General features: G+C 33.2%; 1 protein-coding gene across 1 annotated transcript in view; it reads right to left on the reverse strand.

Moving 5' to 3' along the window:
* LOC127861646 (RING finger and CHY zinc finger domain-containing protein 1-like) overlaps positions 1-14689 on the reverse strand; it is a 473873-nt gene extending 459184 nt beyond the window's left edge. Inside the window, exon 1 of the mRNA XM_052400332.1 lies at positions 14664-14689. The gene's annotated coding sequence lies outside the window, so the exon portion shown is untranslated. The remainder of the gene's footprint in view (positions 1-14663) is intronic.
* Between the last annotated feature and the right edge of the window lie 381 nt (positions 14690-15070).

Genomic DNA, 15070 nt, shown 5'->3' on the forward strand with positions numbered 1-15070 from the left:
CTTTGTAAAACATTATTTACACATTTGCTAATTATAATTATTTAGTTAATTATATTGTGAATTCAACACAGTTTATATAGGTAAGTGAGTTTGAGCTGCATTTCTGCATTAGATTTGCGATATTTACTCAACTTGGACTCGTTATTTTTCTGTCAATTATTTTCAATAAATGCGTTTTCAATACATTAATCCATGTGGTATGTTAAGAATATGAAAGCATTATGTCAAAGGTTTGCTTAGTTTACTTAATTTTGTATAGATTGTTTAGCATTATAGTGGTTGTTGTCCTGTTTTAAAACCACTTCCGCCTAAACGTAAACAATAGCAAAGCCATTCAATTATTGCCGATGAAAAAAAACATGTTTAATGCATGCACATTTATACTCGCATAGGTAATCATGTCCAATAGTTACATTTATATATATATTGATTGTATTTCGTCATTGATCCGTTATGATGCCAGACTGTAATTGTTTTTTATATTGTCTTTCACTGTTCCTTTTCATCGAATCATGTAGTCCAAATAATTAGACGTAAGCTACCCCGCTTACGTCTAAACGGCTACCGTCGTTTTCCTATAGCAAATTGAGTTCAACTTAAACTTCAGTTTTTCTCGTTAAATCTTTGCTAATGCATAAAATTATCATCAATTAGACATAAATGTGAGCGATTACCTCTTAAATGTGTAAAAATTGTGCTTTTAAACCACTTATGTACATTTTTAAAAATAAACATACACAACACACGAAGTGTGTTTGTCGTTTATAGAATTACATTGAATTATCTTGAACGAAATTATTTTTTGAATAGGTTACACATAACCAATTGTTGTTGTACAACAAACCACATCACTTTTTAGCTTTCTGTACTTTTTAATTAAATGAAACCTATATGTGTGTGTTAAAACTACCAGTTGTATCACGGAGTGTATATTGATAGGAGATGATTCGAGTATTTGACCCTTACTGTAGTAAATTCAATCTTATGCAAAAACTATTCATTCGATTTTATTGGTTTATACGTTATCTTGTTGCTTATTAATTCCTCTTTAAAAAAATATACGTTTTAGTATACTCCCGTTGCTATTAATGGATTTATGGCGAGATAAACACAAGAAATACACATTTTATGTTTTATGTTTTACCACCGCGCGTTTTACCGTGTTGTGGCTATCGATTTTGTACAATTAGCGTAAAGCGAAGCGCCGAGGTTATACATTTTGATGTACCCACTCACGTCTTTGTTGAATTATAGTTTCATTTCTAGGCCGATTTTGACAAATTATATATCATTAGAAAGCTTACGTTCCATAGTAAACAGATATATAAACATATATTAAGTGTTTCTTCTGATTTCGACAGCCCGGCGAGTTATAACTTTAACTTTTGCAAATATCATACCGTATTGGAGTTTTAGAATCTAGATTTACGGTTGACATGTTCGTACTTAATACCAATTTGTAGCGTTTATATTTGGAGTTCAGTTTTAAAAATTACATCTTGCTTAGGAGAATAGAATTCTGTATACGATAGAAAAAAATTGTTTAAAAAAACGAAAGTAATTAAGGAATGAAGGCGGAAGAAAGTAGCGCGCGTTCCTAACGCACTGAACTGATGCTACGATCTTGGCGATTATGCTTTTGTTTAGAAACCGGCCATTGAATTTCCTTTGCCATGATTATTATATTTTTGATGGAATATATTGTGGTATTTTGTTCACGAAACATATCAATAAAGCTTATTATAAATAAATCTTAACAAATTAACGATTTCAGCTCTTGTTTATAACACAGAAAGGGTGATAACTTTATGATGAAACAGCGTATATAGCGGATCCTCTCGATTTTATTCGGCTTTGCATGCATACTTGAAATAAAATGGGTCTCAAAAACATTCATCGTTTGCTGTTAATTAACAACGAGGGACTTATGTATAATTATATGAAATGTTATTTACCTTAAATTATCAATTTATTAAAGATTCTTGAATATCACGGTCGGTGTTACGCATTTCGTATTTTGACATCAGGGCATCATGTCCAACTATTCAAAATCATATTTTTTTTTCACTGGGACGATGACGGCTTAGATTTAGACAGGCAGACAGATAGTTTATTCAGACTTATACAACAGTACATCGTCTTCAACTCAAATATATAAATTATTTTTAGACGAATTGTAAGGTGATTACACATATAGCAGTGATGATTCTGAGAATGTTGCCATGTTTCTTATCCGTGTAATCTAGAGTCCGTGGTTTGAGCATTTTTATCGCGGTGTTCAATAAAAGATATCTCAATAATCTTGTTTATCGATAGATCTGTGGTTTTATTGCCCCTGTGTTCAGCACAAACCAATTATCTCTTTATGATCAGATACTGTGCCGACCAATACTAAATAGCACTATGGTGTCATACGCCACAGCAGGGACCTATACTTGTGATCATGGAGTCTTAGTGCAAGACTTAAAAAAGTATGTTGTTTCGCTTGCGGTTGTTAAAGCTAAAACGGGGCTTCCCAGCTGGCACAGCTGCAGATATTCGGATTTGAATACCTAAACTTATTCAGACCTTATTCTTAACCGTTGCGCGTTTTACGATATCGGATTTTAGGCGGGAATACAACTCAGTGAAACTATTCAATTTCTTATACAACATTAAGCATATTAACAGTTATTGAAATTAACAATATCAGCGACATCTTTTTAAAGACTAAACACCTTTTCAAGTATCGAATTTAACATGTCAATAAAATATATTAATACCAAAAAAGGCTTCATTTAATATTGTTCACATTAAACCTTTAAATGAAAGTGTCGCTTTAACCATTTTCCGTGTCTTATTTAGCCGCGAATCGTTTGCTAAAAACAGTTAACAAAAAGGGCTACACGTTCTAATTCTTAATGAAATACAAAAATAAGTATAACATAATTAATAACGTCCATAAACACACACGGCAAGATCAAAGTTTTAATGGAAAACTAATATGACATTCCACGTAAATTATTATTTTCGTCTAAATCGAATACTATATATAGAGAAACAATGTATTTATAACCGACCAATGAGGTAACATTATGCAACTTTCAATTTACACAGTGCTATATGGCAACAATATGGAATTTGAACAGTGGTAGTGTTTTAAGGTCTGGACTATCATTACTTGTAAGTTTGTATAACATTTTTCTAATGCAATTAGTAAAATAATGTTTATATTTTATGTTTAATAATTTATTGCATGATTATTCTGTGCTGTTATATGAATTTGATGCCGTTAAAGCTTCCGACATGAATTCATGTCGGAACGATGCTATTGCAAAATAACGTTAAACGATATGAGGTCGATGTAAATCGACCTCATATTTATAGGAGTACCCCGCTTAAATCGATCTCATATTTTTAGGAGTACGAATCATGGTGAAGATGCATATTGGTGGGCTCTCTAACACAATGCTGTCTCTCTGATAAGTTTTAATAAATTTATTTCATGATAAATGTATTAATTTAATCATTGGGATGCTTAAAGCAGGGTTTTACATTCATGTCAAATTTTAGGGTCCCTAGGACTCTAGTTAATAATTTTCAGGGGTCCTGTCAATACAAATGGTCCCAATATAACTTGAGTTACAAGTAGTGAAAATATGCTGGCTGTGTCAAAGTCAATAAGTTTAAAGTATAGTAATAGATTATTAGCGTAAACAATAGCCGAGATTTAACACACACCTATAAAAGTAAAGATAGTATTTATTTTTATAGTTTCATCTTGCTTGCCAGATAATAAGCTATCGTAATCTCAGTAAGCTTTTCTTTCATTGCGACATAAATAGCTCACATTTAAGGAATGTAATCTCAATTCATGACTTTGCACCTGTAAACAGCAGGTGCTCGATAACTCAATTGGTCAATAAATCAACAAGCGAGACAACTCGTACATCCTTCTAGAAAATTGCGTACTGCAGATGTCTTTCAGAGCGTCTTGATATTACAAGAACGAATACGTCAAAATGAGTGTGCGTCCCATGGGATGCAAATTAACAAATATGACGGGTCCACTCCTGACTGGCATTTTATGCGTATTTGACGCAGAATATCGCGTCCCGTAAAACCCTGTTAAAGTACACCATTCCCATTGTTGCGAGGAACGGCTATATGGCCTTAATTTAAATGTAATATATTAATAAAGAGTGTTCCCATGCCAGTGTCAATCGACAACAAGTAGGCTTTTCCCATGCCAGAAAAGTGAGCTGATCAAGAGGCTTAACGTGCCACAACAGAAGCGAAAGTAGGCATTTTTTAATTTAAATTGATGACAATTACTATAAAGCATACATTGAACGTAAGGATTTGATGATCAAATTTTGATCATAAAGATGATATCAATGACACTAGATATTTGACATATTATGGGAAATCTATGTTAAAAAGTCATTAAAGTGAAATGTCTGCACGCTTGTTCCACCATCCTCATGATCATTTCATCTTCGATAGAGTTTGTGATAAGTGTTTGGACCTGTGGAATACTGTCAACCTCTACATGTAGCAGGATATATGCTTCAACTCATGGACCATCTCTTTTTATGTACAAATGTGTTTAATTTTAGATGTTCTTTGTTAACCTGTTTTGTGAATTTCCATCATCTATATTATTGTTTAAGAACAGAGAGTAAGAGAGGCAGCATTTGACACAGAGACGACCGATATTCATCTACACCGTGCTATTATTTATGTATGTATATTTAAAGAACTTTAGACGTGATGCTCTTTGAGGAATTATATGACAATTGAACCCCTTGATGATCCGCACCCAGAAGCTGAATCTTTAATGTTGTTAGAACTTAGGGTCCTACCCTTTCTTCAAAAACCGCACCCAGAAGCTGAACCCCTAATGCTCAGATAGCCGTGCTAGCCAGCCAGATCACAATTTTAGCAGACAATGAGTATTGATTATGATAATCAACGGTGTCGTTTTGTGCAGAAATCAATCTGTAAAAATAGAATGTTTACCTTTTATGATTTATGGAGGTTTCAGTACATATCATGTTCGGTAATTTGTATATAGTTAATAAAACGCTCATTTTTTTTAAATGGCAATTTAATGTACTTTTGACCTTGTAACATAGAGCTTTACAAAATCACGCTGTTGTCACCAACATGTAATGTCAATAACACACCGGAAAAGCCCACTTTTAATGTTGTTAGAACTTAGGGTCCTACCCTTTCTTCAAAATAGTTGTATTGCTATGTATATTTTGTATTTTTTTTTATTATTTTGGAAATAAAATATGTTTCTCAAGTCCCAAATTTAGATTGTGTAAATGCGAGCTATTTATGTCGATATGAAAGAGAAGCTTATTGAGGTTATGATACCTTATTATCTGGCAAGCAAGATAAAACTATAAAAATATATACAATCTTTTATTTTATAGGTGTGTGATAGATTACGACTATCGTTTATGTAAACAATCGTTTACTATACTTTTGAGTTTTGACTAATTAACTTTGATACAGCCAGCATATTAAGCATACTGTGGTAAATAGTTAAGTGGTGTGTAACCCAGAACTATGAGGTGTAGTACATTTGATGACGAAAGCAAAACATTTGTGCAGTCGTTTTAGTTGTCTCTAGAAGTTCTCAGCATTAGGATCTCGTATCTTCAAGTATTCTGGTTAAGAACAGTGCGTCCAGCCTTCCAGCTTGGTATTAGTAGAAATGTAAGAACTTTAATACATTTGCCGCTTGCAACTCAAATGGCATGAATTTAAATAGTCTCTTCGTCTGCAAAAATATGAAAACAAGGTGACCTGCGAGCAGTTTATCAAATGAGTTCAAAATATGTGGACTCAGTCAAACAAGTGCAAGTTTCTACCAATAAGTTATATTGGGACTTCCATTTTTATTGACAGGACCCCTGAAAATTATTTACTGAAAAGTCCTAGGGACCCTTAAATTTGACATGATTGTAAAACCCTGATTATTTATTTTAGATCCATCATTTTCCCAAAATTTTGACAGGATGGCCATGGAAAAGTAAGCCTCACAGACATGTCAAGGAGAAGGATCACCAGTGGGATAAAGACTACCTAACCTACGAGGAATTGAAGGTTTCAGCTTGCCACCAGTGCATAGAGCAAGGAGGAAATGTCGAGGATGCCAAGCTATGGATGGGCTTTTTACACTTACAGTGGGGTACATTCAGGTTATTTTTTTCAACGCATTTGATTCACAGGTAAACAGTCAGAAATTGAATGGGTATAAATCACATCGCGATCGTTCTTCTGTTTTGTTTCATAACTGTTCGGTGCTCTCTTAGAATATTATACATTCCTTAATCTTTGAAATATTTAGTTGTCACAATTATCTGCTCATTTTATACGGCGGATGTTAACAAGAATGCAGTTGTTGACAAGTCTGGCCAGTTAAAATGCGAGTTTAGATTTCATTATTTGGAATTGTTTACGACGAAACTAAATGAAAAAATAACAAAAAGCGAGCTTGTAAGTTTTTGTTTTTTCGTTCAGCATAGTGAACTTACTATCATTCTTTTATTATAAGGTTTAATTTGTTTATATTAAATCTGTACTTATCGAAAGCGTTCAATTTACAGTTCACATGTCATTATTAAATAATGCCGCATTATAGATGTCTACCTGGGGACAGTCAACTTGGTAACTAGGTGGCTCTTATTGACTGGTTAGAGCCTAAGTAGGAAAACACACACTTAAGTCAGGAAAATGACCCTCCTTATTACACACACACAAATGAATTAACTGTCTAATATTATACCATACCACAAAACACTATGATGTATACATTTGTCCTTCTTGATATATGTCTGAATGTCAGTTTGATGTGCAAATATCTGTCTATTATCATGAAAACAATAATATTAGCCGTTGACCTTTTTTTGCTTAATCTTTCAGTTCAGAGTAGAATGTGCATCAAGGAGATAAGCTATTCAGAAGATGCCATATGTAGTAAGTTAATTGTGTTTTGTTTGTTCCACTGTACATGTATATTAACATTTTCTATGATAAATCTAGGTTTCTGTAATCCCATGTATCTGTTGGTAACATGATTTTAAGCAGGGCCTTCTGATATCGAACCCAGGCTTGGACAACATTAAATTAAGGTAAACACTATAAGATTATTTTTGTGTCCCCCACCACTATGGTGGGGGCATATTGTTTTTGCCCTGTCTGTCTGTTGGCCTGTCTGTTTGCTCCAACTTTAACATTTTGCCATAACTTTTGCAATATTAAAGATAGCAACTTGATATTTGGCAGGAATGCGTATCTCATGGAGCTGCACATTTTGAGTGGTGAAAGGTCAAGGTCATCATTCAAGGTCAAATGTCAAATATGTGGCTTCAAAGCGGCGCAAAAAGGGACATAGTGTTTCTAACAAACACATTTCATGTTTGCATTTAGGATATCCTGTACTTAAAATTTAAACTCTTCAAAACTTTGGTGAGAAGGTGAAAATTGCTTGTTTTATTATTGTTTATCACATGCTTTTCAATATGAAAAACACAAAAATGCTACACTCGTCAAAATGGACACTTCAATGCTCGGAAATTGCAAGTAATAATTTAGTTTGTCGGGTTCAATTCTAGCCATTTTTGGTAAGCAGAAGTTTTTCAAGGCAAATTGAATGTAAATTTGTTATAAAGGTTTTTTAACCAGGTTTTCCGAAGGAAAAAACTGGTTATTAGATTGGCGAATGCGGGCGGGCTGGCTGGCTGGCTGGCGGGCTGGCTGGCGGGCGGGCGGAACAAGCTTGTCCGGGCCATAACTTTGTTGTTCATTGTGAGATTTTAAAATCATTTGGCACATTTGTTAACCATCATTAGACGGTGTGTCGCGCGAAAAAATTACGTCAATATCTCCAAGGTCAAGGTCACACTTTGAGTTCAAAGGTAAAAAATAGCCATAAATGAGCTTGTCTGGGCTATAACTATGTCATTCATTATGAGATTTTAAAATCATTTGGCACATTTGTTCACCATCATGGGACGGTGTGTCGCACGAAAGAATCACGTCAATATCTCCAATGTCAAGGTCGCCACGACTAAAAATAGATTTATTTTTAAACAAACTTACAAAGGGGGTTAATTTTGTTTGTTCATTTCAAAAGTTCAGTTTGAGTTGTCTCCCTTTATCAGATTTTTTTTTCACAATGAAAACCTGGTTTTGTGACAATTTTGTCCCTTGTTAGAAATAAACTTGTGCATACAATATTACCTTCAGAATATTATGTTTTTTTTATAGAGAATCAGAATATTAGGTTAAGAATTATTTCATTTAAAAACAAATTCTCTTATCTAACTAAATGCAAGCTTTAACATACAGACATATTCTGACAGATTATCTTACTATTTTTATGACCCCGAAGGAGAGCATATAGTGATCGCACTGTCAGTCTGTCTGTCACACTTTGCATTTAAGTTTCGAAAAATAAAATGCTTATAACTTCTTTGTCGCTTCAGATGTAAGATTCACATTTGGTATGCATGTGTATATGGACAAGGCATTTCCATACACACACAATTTTTGACCCCTTTGGCCTTGAACTTAGGGAACGCGTTCAGGTTTTGAAATATGCGTTTAGGTTTCAAAAAATGCTCATAACTCATTATCGGGGGCATATGTCATCCTATGGAGGCAAATATTGTTGTCAATGTTTCAACAGACTTTGCAAACAAATACCGTTTGCTATTTGCTAAAAAGAAATACGCCAGAGCTACCAAATAGTTTAACTTGTATTGCATATTTTCATTTTGTCATTTATGTCGCTGAGCTTATGCTTTCAAATAGGACCAATCACAAAATTAATGGGCATTGATTAAGTACAGTAACGGATTAAATAAGTATAATCATGTGTAAAGCTTTATGTATTTTTATTGTTTCTTAGGTGAAATTGAAATGGACAATGCATCTGCTGAGGAACTGTTGGTTTGTTTGAAAAACTTTGAAGACATCATTAAAGGTAAATATGCTTTTTAATCAAATTATCATGGGTATATTGTTGTTGGCGTGTCTGTCTGTTATTTTATGTGTATGTCTGTTATTGTATTTGCTTGTATAAAAAATTTAACCTTGCTCATAATTTTAAGCAGGCAAGGAGAAATTCAAATTGGACAAAATAATGATAGATATAGCATTGCTTGTTGTGAGCAATCTTTTCATGTCTCCCAGTCTATACTGGGGGACATATTGTTTTTTCCCTGTCTGTTTGTTGGTTTGCATCAAACTTAACTTTTGCAATATTGAACATAAGAACCATAACCCTGCACTTTCTCGTTTAAGAGTTATTGCCCTTTTGTTTTTTGTGTATGTTGTAACTTCTTAGGGCAATATCTCAAAAACTATATAAGATTTCAACATTAAACTTCTTAAGTGTAAAGCTATCAATGAAAAGAAGTGCCATGCATAAGAACCATAACCCTACACTTTCTTAGATAAGAGTTATTGCCCTTTTTTGTTTTTGTATGTTTTAACTTTGTAAGGCTTTATCTTGGAAGCTATATAAAATTGAACAAGAAACTTCATGTGTGTATAGATCTCGCTGAGGAGAAGTGCAAAGTGCAAGAACCATAACTGTAAACTTTCCTAGTTTAGAGTAATTGCCCTTTTTATGTTTACGATTTTCAGGACTATGTCTCAGAAACTTTATTAGATTTCAACATAAAACATAATAGGTGTATAGATCTCTACTAGTGAGAAAAGGTACAGTCCTTCAAATGCACTTTTCTATTAGTTCTGCACATGTCAATAAACAATATTTATCCGGCGGTGGATATCAATTCAACAAATTTGCTTGTTTATGGTAATTTCTAATATTTCATGCTAAAGAAAAGAAATTGAGTTAAAAGTTGAAAATTCTCCTAAAACAGTTCATGTATTTAAATTTCTTATCCAGCAAAAACAACATTTATTCACAATTTAAATTGTCCTCTGCCATTTGGTAAAAGTCTTTTTCACCTCACCCTTATACACACGTTTTGTAAAATCTGATGACTGATTCTAACATTCCAGGTACAACAAATTAGAAATTAAGTGCTTAGCGTGGTGGCTGTGACCTTTAAGACCTTGTAAATCGACCCCAAAAAACTTTATATCCAAGGAACATCTTTGTGAAGTGTCATTCAAATAGATTTAGTGCTATGCATGGTGGATGAGACCTACATGACCTTGTAAATCGACCCAAAAAAACTTTATCCACAGAATATATGAGTGAAGTGTCATTCAAATAGATTTAGTGCTAATCATGGTGTATGTGACCTTCATGACCTTGAAAACGGACTCGGTACAAAGCAGAAGTAATCCAAGGATATACAAACTAAGCGAAATGGATGGAAAGGACTCAAATAAACATTTAAAATGGCAGGGAGCCATATATTTCTTGGTTTAAGGTGCACCTTGAAACCTATTGGTGGCATCTTTTACTGGAGAAATGTGTCTTACCTGTAAAACAATCATAAAAGGACGAGCATAATTATGCTTGATAATCATGATAAATATCAACAGTTTCTGAAAATCATGAAGGAAAAAAGGATTAACATTTTGGAAGTAAAGGATGTTTGGAAATTTCAGAAAGAAATGTATTTTTTGGAGATTTATGGACAGAAAGGAATGAGGGAAAGCCACATATTTTTGGTTATAGGGTACTGATTTATTTTAATTGTTGGTAGCTTTAACTGGAGAAATGTGGTTTATCTCTTACATCATCATGAAAGAATGGAAAAGCTGTCTATCAAACAAAGGAGATAGCTCTAGTAAGGGGTGTGGAGTATTTCATATAACTTTCTGAATTTAAATCAAAACAACTTGTTGTATTTTCTCCTTAGAATTGTATAAATGTGCTATTCTAATGTGTACCAACAACCTTGAGTTTAGTGAACAATTATCAAATCATTGATTTGTAAGTAATGCATTACAAAGGAAGGATGAGAAGGATTGATCAATAACATAGGAAAGACTTCAAAGGAAGGATTATTTTTATGGAAAACAAAGGATGACCTTTGGAAGGACCACTTACATTCATCTGGATGGAAGCACATGATTGGAACACTTTAGATGGCTGGATTGAAAACAAATTGAAATATTTTGTAAGTCTTTGGTGCCATGGATGTCTTGCGTCTTTAATTTTGCGTCATCAACAGCAGTCAGACAGAAAGTAAGGAGGAAAGGGAGGATTTATTTATACATCATTAAATCATGTCACTAGATCTAGAACTACAATGAAATTTGTATTTTACAACTCTTAGGTTGTTTTTTGAGTTTCTTGAATTCAAAGAGGATGCGAACATTAATTAAAAGTCAAAATATATTCAGTATAAATTGCTTTGGGTAGAAATCATAGTGGGATAACGAGGAATTACTCAGTTTGAGGAATGATTCCTTTTCCCACATTAACTGTTAAAATCTTGTTATTGTTTGGTAAAGGGTTGAGAAAAAATTAATACATGTAAATAGTATGAAAAACTATCATTCTTAATTATTACATGTTTTTTCTTTTCTTAAAATGATTGCAAATTCTACAAAATTGGTTATAAAGTAAGATCTTAGCAGATGTAAATGTTCATAATTTTTATAGATCCTATGTTGTTAAAACTCATATTGATTTTGTATCGAAAACATTATAATGAGTAACCACTATATAGAGTTTTGATACGACTTAATGATAAAGTTTACATAGGATATACCATTTTAGCCTCTTGTTCATGTTCTTGCTCCCTCCCCCCTCTCTCTTTCTCCCTCCCTCCCTCCCTCCCTCCCCCTCTCTCTCTCTTTTCCAATCACAGTTGCCCCGTACAGTTTTGTGGGCTATGGCCTTAGCACAGTCGGTAGAACTATAGACTTGTAATCTAGAGATCGGTAGTTCGAGTCCTGTTGACGCCCAAAATATTTTCCTGGATTTTTTTTGTACATTTTGTTTTGTAATCTAGTATTGTTCTTTTTGTAGACATCAGTATTTTTATTGATATTTTCTGCAAGTTTTAATTTCTGAGAGTATAAAATTTACGGTATTTACAATTTTTGTGTTCAAGTTTTGTTTGACTTGATATAGTTACTGCTGTATAGTTACGCTTAGATCCTGGAATTTTAGAGTTGTTCTTTTGAAATAACTTATTTTGTGGCGAAGATTTATTTACAGAATAACTTGACTGTATTACTTTATCCGTTTTGGTAAAATCATCGGTTTTTGTTGAATAAGATATAAATGTGCTTATAAGTTGGTTAGAATGTATTAGCTATAATAAATAACATTACTTAATGTGATAAGTGTGTTGATTACTTTGAGTTTTGATAATATAGATGCTTAGATAAGAAAAACATATTATAAAATTGTTTCTACATACAATAGTCATACACAATAAATAAAAGGGTTCAAAGTGTAGTGAACAACTGGACACATAACAACATTCGTGAAACAGGAGTGAAAATAAGTTCTAGGAAGCGAAGTGAGAAAAGTACTTGGAAGTGTATATAAGTACTTAGAAGTGAATACTTTGAAGTGAAGAAAAATACTGAGAAGTTAATAAAAGGAAAGCATGTAGTTAGAAGTGAATACTTGAATACTTGAAAGTGAAGTGAAAAAAAACAACTAAGTGCGTTAAAGTGAAGAATAGTGGTCATGGTATGTTCACTCATGCGTTACAGGCTGATCACAATGGGATTAGTACTGGGGAATGATGATTTGTTAAATTGATCTTAAGCCTTGATCGACCGACTATAAAAACAATGTAACTGTAAATGTTACACTATGACACATGTATCAAATACAATGTATGTGCTTATGTTAACATTTCCTGAAGATTCAACCACTGAGCAGGATATCTAAGTTAACCCCATATTATTAATGAAAAAAATTAAATATACTATTAGATGTATCAAACAGACAAACCAACAAGTACCTACTAGTACTTTCATAAGGAACATCATCCATTAACCATATATACTTCCAGGTCTTTTGGCTCTGTTACATCAACAGGAATTAGCGTTGGGTTCATGTTTTCTGTGTTAATCATAGGGATTACAATTTATAATATTTCATCCCAACAACAAAATCTTTATAATGATAGTGTTCATTTTACAGTCAGGTTTTACTTCTATTAGGTTAAAAACTAAATAGTGAATCAGTTTTTGAGATGAGCTTGTACCAAACACACACACACAAGCTCCTGTAAATTTTATACACACTTTAATGAGCAAGTATTTGGACTGTCACAGTTATTGCTTGTTGAAATGTCTCAGACTAACCAGGATATACAATCAGCCTTCACTTTAGCATTTTTGAACAACTAGCCTGAATCTTTATGCATTAATAGAACAGATTAAAATACCCACTAGCCCGACTATATGAATCAGGAAACTTTAATAGCCCAAATTTAATACATTTCACTAGCCCCGGGCTGTTGGGCTAGGGGTTAGCGTCAAGACTGTAAAAGCAATAACAATTCTTCAAACATTGATAGTTGTCTTGTTTTGAACAAATCTGCCATGACGGGTAGTTAATGGGGATAGCCCAACAAACAACCAGTTAAGGATGACTGTGATACTGCTGTAAGTTTCACCAATATGGATATTTAGCCAATGGACATTTGACCAGGGACACTTACTTTAATTCGAAGTAAATGTTTTCTTAGCAGTGTTAATAGTCATGTCAACACATCACATGTTATGTTAAATGACTACATGACAACATTGGATGTGTAGCAACTTAAACCACCATCCATTTTATTATATTTCTGAATGTGTAGGATATTTTTTAATGTAAGGGTATGAAGTAGACACACATCTGAAGTATCTTTATTTTATTTTTTTCAAAGAAGATAGTTATGTAACTGTGGTGATGTATAATATTAATTGCAAGAGTTAATAACATTCCAGGTGTAGAATTCTTGAGCTTCATGCAGAATGAGATACAGTATTCTAGTTTCTGACTTCTGTTGACACTGTGATGTTCCTGAAAAAAAGGTTTCTATAAGTTATAACAATAAACCATTTAATAACATTTAAAGACAGCATAGTTATCTGTTTTAAAATAATTGTTCTTTTCAAAGAAAAGTATTTTACCAAAGGTAATCAAACTTCTAATTTACCCAAACTTAACAAATAATATATTTTTCCATACCCCACCCGCTTTTGGCATGTTTCGTTTTTACCTACTTTAAACACAATAAAATCAAAATAAAGCATAAACATGAACTACAATTAAATCAAAGATACTAACTAAGCTAATAACAAATTACAAAAAAATCATACCATATAAGTTATATCTGCAAATTATTGGGAAATTATAATTGCATCAACACAGAACTCTATGACAGAACTCTATGCAGACGCACTGCAGTAGATGATCGAGTACCCCCCGACCTCACTTAATCCACTCAGAGTTGTCTCCCTTAAAATAATGTCGAAAAGGTCAATTGAAACGGTTTACGATAATCGTAAATCCAATCGCAACTACTCGAGTTACGATAACGTAATATTTACGATACGATATCTTATTGAAACGATCCCCAGCTTTTCTGGCTGTATTTTATTAATAAGCTTAGCAACCTACTGTCTGTAACTACTTTTGATTAGCTTAATGGTTTATCGGTATTCTTGTTCAGAATTGTATAACTTAAATAAGATTTACCAGGGTATTGCTAACCAACCTTGTTTGTTTATTTCACATATATCCTGGTGTGGGGTATTTTCGACGATGTAACGATTTTTCAACAAATGGCAATATAAATTATGCAAATAAATATCAAAGTCATGAATATTTTGATAAACAAATTTGTTTTACCGTAAATAGATTTTTATTAAGAAAACTTAATCAGAAAAGTTGTCTACGTGTTTACAATTGAGAACAAGGGCTGTTTGTAAAACATGCATGCCCCCCATATGGGCTCTCCGTTGTAGTGAGAGCCATTGTGTGAATATGTTTTTTGTCACTGTGACCTTGACCTTTGACCTAGTGATCTAAAAATCAATAGGGGTCATCTGCAAGTCATGATCAATGTACCTATGAAGTTTCATGATCCTAGCCATAAGCATTCTTGAGTTATCATCCGGACAC

Source organism: Dreissena polymorpha, chromosome 16 (genome assembly GCF_020536995.1).
Source record: "Dreissena polymorpha isolate Duluth1 chromosome 16, UMN_Dpol_1.0, whole genome shotgun sequence".
Taxonomy (NCBI): domain Eukaryota; kingdom Metazoa; phylum Mollusca; class Bivalvia; order Myida; family Dreissenidae; genus Dreissena; species Dreissena polymorpha.